We start from the raw sequence: 6,442 nt of genomic DNA, 5'->3' as shown, positions 1-6,442 counted from the left end.
GAACAATGCAACCTAAAAATTGTACCCTCATATTAATTTGAAAAAGAAAATACTCAAAAAGAAATAAATAAATTTAAAAGTCAGCAGCAGTTGACAGGATAACAGTTTTACAATTTAAAACCTAAGTTTTTCTAAAATAAATCATCGTTTTATGTGTTCAGTAAATTATACCTGGAGAGCCTTTCAACCTTAAGTAATAAGGTTCAGAAAATATGATTAAGTATAGAGCTGGAATGCAAAGCTTGAGGATAGCCACATGGAAACACTGACTCCAAATGAATGGGGCCAGGTTTCCAAAGTGGAGAAGTTAAGGTTTCACTTATATAGGTAGAGACAGAGAAATGTTAGCAGAATTAAGCATTTTCCATAAAGACCAGTGCATACATCACAGCTCTTTGTTTACATGCTGTTACATTCCAAAGATCACTTTACTACTCCATGAGGAGGGATAGTGATCTGAGGAAGATTTTTTAAATTTCCTTTTAAAATATGATATTCTTCACTAATTTGTGTGTTATCCTTACACGGGGGCCATGCTACTTTTCTCTGTATCATTCCAATTTTTAGTATATGTGCTGCCAAAGTAAACACTGAAGTAGTCTCATCTCTGATAACATTTGGTCTTATATATTTACAGGGAAAAAAAAAGCAGAGATTGTAATGGCATGGCATGTGACTCAGGTTGCATAGTCACATTCTTCTCAAGGCTCAGAATAATTTAAAATTTCATCAGCTTTAAGTTTGAATTATTTGATTTCCCCCAAGCCTAACAAGTATCTTATTTTTGTTTTGCTTTAGAAAAATAACTATCTTTTTCACTCATGTAAGTGTTAAATTCTCATAAATAACTAGTACAGTTTTGATCTGTTTGGATGCAACCTGCTAGGCCTCTCTCTCACCTTGGGCCTCCTTACCTGCAGGAAGCACAGGAGGAATCTAGCCTTGCTGTAGCTTCACTGCCTGCCAGTTCACCCCTACCCAGATAGCCTCACTATACTTAGACCAGTGTCAAAGCAACTCTCACCTACTGACCATATTAATTAACCCAGACCAAGTTATCTCAACTGGAAAAGTCTGTGGACCACTTGAAATGTGGACCACTTGTGGTCTGTGGACCACAAGTTTATGTATGGTTAGGGTGAGTGTGCTATACACTTCTATGGGAAAAGGGTTTGCGTCTTAGGACTTTAAGAAAGCCTGATACATGAACAGGGTGAAATTATGAGAAAGCTGAAGCTATGAGGTAGAGATAAGGAGGAAAAAGGGGGATGAGAGGAGAAACTGAGACAACAACTGAGCCAAGTTAATGACAGAATACTACAGTCCTCACTCATATCCTGGCTCCTAAATGTCTATTCTCAAATTCCCTTGAGATCACAATCTTTTTTATTGCCTCGTTAACTGTCACTGTGGATCCTGCCTCAACGAAACTAGCCTACATATCTGTTCCTTACAACTAGTGAGACTATTTGAAACCGATTTTATATAATAAAATGTTCTTAAAAAATTCTTAACAATCAACATAATAGTGCAATGGCCTTAAAACTGAAACAGCCTGAAAGTACATCAACAGGGTGTTCACCAACAAAGACATGTATGTAGAAAAAAGTACAAGTCATTTAGCCTCACTAGAGGTCAAAACATACAAAATCAACCTTCAAGGTACTCTTTTCACCTGTTAAATTGGTATCTTTCTAAATCATACTATCTATTTTATATGAAGCTATTCTCATGGGCTGGCTGTACATGTGTAAATTGCTTAAATTATCTTGCAGGCCTTTCTGGTTATATACATAAAAAGAAATAATATTCTTCAGACTCATAGACAAAGCAATTTCACTTTTAGAAATTTTTTCTTCAGAAAAAAACTATTGCTGTTTATAAAGATTTTGGTGAAGGCTTTAGTTATGATGGCAAAAACATAGAGGCAACATAAAAGAAACAGGATGGGATTAACTAAATTACTGTTAATTTTAACATGCTAAAAGTACAATATTTAATGGCATACAAATATTTATATTTCATTGTTAGAGAATATATGTAATACAGTACCTTGATGTAGCAAATAAATTTTGTGTGTGTGTGTGTATACACACTGTATATACAGTATCTTCCATCTCACAGAGCAGTGAAAGCTGGCATCCTCTCCTGTCTCCCCATTTCCTGGATCTAGGATATATGTATTGAAATATATATTTCAATTTTAAATGTATGTTTTATATATGTTATATATATTATTCATACACCTAACTGTATTTCATGTATAGTGAGCAATAAATGAAGTCTGAGTTATCTTAAAACTATGCATTTCTGGGCTCAGCACCTGTAGCTCAGTGAGTAGGGCACCAGCCAAATACACTAAGGCTGGCGGGTTCGAGCCCGGCCCCGGGCCAGCTAAACAACAGTGACAACTGCAATAAAAAATAGCCAGGTGTTCTGGCAGGCTCCTGTAGTGCCATCTACTTGGGAGACAGACAAGAAAATCGCTTAAGCCCAAGAGTTTGAGGTTGCTGTGAGCTGTGATGCCATGACAGTCTACCAAGGTTGACATAATGAGATTCTGTCTCAAAAAAAAAAAAAAAACTATGCATTTTATTGTTCAATGTATGTAATTTAGATAAAATGTGAAAAATTTTTGGAAAATACACAAGAATTATACATGCAACACTTTTTAGAAATCCATATTCCTGTAAAATTATTAGGTCCTTTTAAGTACTTTTGTTTGATTTTTTTCTCCACTAACATTACAACTTATGTTAATACGCTATGAAGTTGGTAAATTTGACTAGGTGGGATTTCATCTTACGTGACTTTTGAAGCCAGCCCTGGCTGAAGATGAAACCACATTGCACTAACACTTCCAGTGATAATTGAGAAGTCTGGAAGGTACATAGGAGTTGACAATACCTAGTAAGCACCTAATTACTACTGTTGAACAAATAAGTGGATGAAATATACATTTGAGAGTCATCAAATAAATGAAATTGAGTGTAGATTTTTGAGGGTTTCTTTCCGTCTATCTGTATTTTGAAATATAAATAGGATAATTTGATACACATAATATGACCTGCTTTAAAATAATATGTATTGCTCTTATTTGCAAAAGTAAAACATTTTCACTGGGAAAAAATCAGAGAACTATAGCTAAAAGCCACATGTCAAGCAAAAGCCAGAAATAGAAATTTGTTTTTGTTTTGTTTTTTTTTGAGACAGAGTCTCACCCTCAGTAGAGAGCCATGGTGTCATAGCTCACAGCAACCTCTAACTCTTGGGCTTAAGTAATTCTCTTGCCTCAGCCTCCCAAGTACCTGGGACTACAGGCTCCAGCCAAACACCAGGCTATATTTTGTTGCATTGCTGTTTGGCTGGCCCAGGCCAGTTTCGGACCCACCAGCCTCAGTGTATGTGGCTGGCAACGTAACCACTGTGCTACGGGCACCAAGCCCAAAGATAGAAATTGTTTTCTATTCATATCTGTGTGTGTATATATATACATATATAATTTAATTAAGAACTAAGACTAATATTTTTAAATATGCTTACTATATTATTGACATAAATGGTACTCTTTCTAGCAAAAATATTTTCCATGGTTTGGTGCCTGTTGCTCAGTGGTTAGGGCTCTGGCCACATATATGAAGGCTGGCAGGTTTGAGTCTGGCCCAGGCCTGCTAAACATAATGACAAATACAAAAAAAATTTTTTTTCCTAGACAAACAATTTTTCAACAGTTTAAATTTAGGAAAGAATTACCCTCTTTCTCATGTGAATAACCTAATGCTGAAAGCTTGATCATTGCAAACTTGATTGGAAGGAGGGACAGTCGGAGGAAGGGAGGAAAGCCTCATTTCTAAGGCATACTGGTAATAAATATGTAGCTCTTCCTCAACATCAGCAGAGTAAGAGAAGCAAATGTGAGGGATTCAACCATTGCAGAGACCCTAAGCCTCAAACAGGTAGTAAATGCTCTTAATTCATACCTTTCTCAGCTACAGAGATGTAAATAAAATATGTGTTATAAAATAAGATCATACCATTTGCAAGCTTTGCTTTAATTGCAAAAGTTATACATAACCCCCGAGAAAATGTGACAGAGTCTACAAAAAAGTAATAAAAGAATATATAAATCATCCATAAGCCCACCAACCACCCAATCATATCAACTTCTAATATTTTGGTGTAAATTATTCCATAATATTTTCTATGTATGCATAAATATACATATCTTTTTAAAAATGAAATGCTCTGCAGTTCCCTGTTTGTAACTTGCTTTTCTCACATACCAATATATTATAAAAGATTTCCTTTCAATAAATATATAACTATCTTTTTTTTAATTTTTTTTTTTTTTTTTTTGCAGTTTTTGGCCAGGGCTGGGTTTGAAACCACCACCTCCAGCATATGGGGCCGGTGCTCTACCTTTTTGAGCAATAGGCACTGCCCTATGTTATATTTTTAAATATCTTATTTTTTATATCTCCAAAGTTTTATCTCAATTGTTATTCTGAATATTAGTTAATACATGCCTATTAAAGATAAATTTTAAATATATAAATGCAACAATTAGAAAGTAAAATTTTCTTTATATTAAATACTCATTCTTAAATATATCCTATGATGATAGTTCAATACATATTTATCCACATTTCTAATGATTCAATAGGATTCTGCAATAAGTTGACTTAAGGTACAACATGATTGGAGGTGGGAGTAGGGGGAGGGTGAAATGGATGGATTATATTTAAGCCTGAGTGCTTAGTGAACAACTGTTTGTGGCACCAAATCACAGCTGAATCCTTGATTTAGGCTGGGCAGCCAGCTAGGCTGCCAATTAGGCTCAGTAACATAACCTAAAATTTTATAGGAATCAATTTTTTGGACTTCACTTATCATGCTGGAGTGGAATTTAATTATATACTCATATTTTAAATACATAAAAATAAGTATATGTACTCTGTTACAAAAATGTAATACATGCATTAATTTTCAATTTGCCTTTTTTGCTTAATGATATACATTGGGCATTTTTTATGTGAGTAAATGTAACTCCATATCATTTTTCATCACTGTATAGTATTACTTTATGTGAATGATCAAATTTTTCTTAATCCAGTCTCTTTTAAGAAAATTTAAGTTTCATTATTCCTTTAAAAAAATATTATCACAACTACCACAATTATCATATTGGGCATTAGAGTATTTATGTATGGTAAACCCCTACAAGAGCAACTGATATGTACAAAAGGACATATATTTTAAAGTTTGGTATTGCCAGAATGACTCCAAAAATATTGTGGTAGTTTATATTCTTACAGAGCATGTAAATACTTGTTTTTCACCAACTCTGAGGAAAATTTTTGAAAAAATTAACTCCCATTTCTGTTCTCAGTAGATCTCGATCTTAGTTCATTCTGCTGTAACAAGTTACTATAAGACTGGTAGTATAAACATCTATTTCTCACCATTCTGGACGCTGAGAAGTCCAAGATCAAGATACCAGCAAATCCAGTGTCTGATGAGGGCCTGCTTCTTGTTTTGCAGATGGCCATCTCTTCTTTGTGTCATCATAGGACAGAGAGCAAATAGTGAAGAAGTATGGTCCTTCATGCTTATTTCTATATGGATATTAATCCCATTTATGAGGACTCCACACTTATGACCTAATTTTCTACTTCCCAAAGGCCCCACCTTAAGAGTAAAGTCATAGTAAGCTTCCATCACTTTGGGTATTAGGCCTCAATAGAAGAATTTGGAGGGCACTCAAACATTTGATCCATTACAATCTCAATGTTTCTTAGAATTCTATATGGGTTACATAATTAATTTTAACTTCCTCCCTGTTTTAAGACATTTAATTTGCTTTGTAATTGTTTTTATTATAAGTAATGTGTTGAATATCCTGAGAGTCATTTTCTACTTCTAAATGGTACATACCATCTTTACAGTTTGAATTATTTTAACAGAATTATGAAGTCTGCCTTCTTCATCTAGCAGAAGCATCCAGGAGAATTCTATTGTCATAAGAATGTACACATGCTTAGGAGTAGGTCTGCTATAGCCTAGAACAATATTCTCTTTCTTTTTGTCCCTCATTGCTGCTTTTCACTTGTGGCTTCTCACTGTATATTCAGGTCAAAGCTGAAGGGTCAATGCTAAGAATTCAGGTCTACAAACTTTGTTTCAGTAAATCATTGTGACTACCATTAAATATTTTCCTAGGGTGAACACTTAGAGATGGACTTATGTGCTTAAAGGAGATGCATTTTTTTTTTTTTGGAGATGCATTTTTTTTTTTTATGTCACCATCGGTAGTGTGCCGTGGCATCACAGCTCACAGCAACCTCAAAGTCTTGGGCTTAAGCGATTCTCTTAACTCAGCCTCGCAAGTAGCTGGGACTATAGGCACCCACCACAATGCCTGGCTGTTTGTTTTTTTCTTTTT

The 6,442-nt window shown here is 34.7% G+C and overlaps 1 non-coding gene across 1 annotated transcript; it reads right to left on the bottom strand.

Moving 5' to 3' along the window:
• Positions 1-483: 483 nt before the first annotated feature.
• Positions 484-591, bottom strand: LOC111722415. Its single transcript, XR_002771224.1, has one exon. It is a non-coding gene; the product is annotated as a U6 spliceosomal RNA (small nuclear RNA).
• Positions 592-6,442: the final 5,851 nt, after the last annotated feature.

Source organism: Otolemur garnettii, unplaced genomic scaffold, assembly GCF_000181295.1.
Source record: "Otolemur garnettii isolate 467f Iridium unplaced genomic scaffold, OtoGar3 scaffold00248, whole genome shotgun sequence".
In the NCBI taxonomy this organism is placed as follows: domain Eukaryota; kingdom Metazoa; phylum Chordata; class Mammalia; order Primates; family Galagidae; genus Otolemur; species Otolemur garnettii.
Note: the sequence above shows the minus strand (reverse complement) of the source record. Positions and strands in the feature narration are given on the sequence as shown.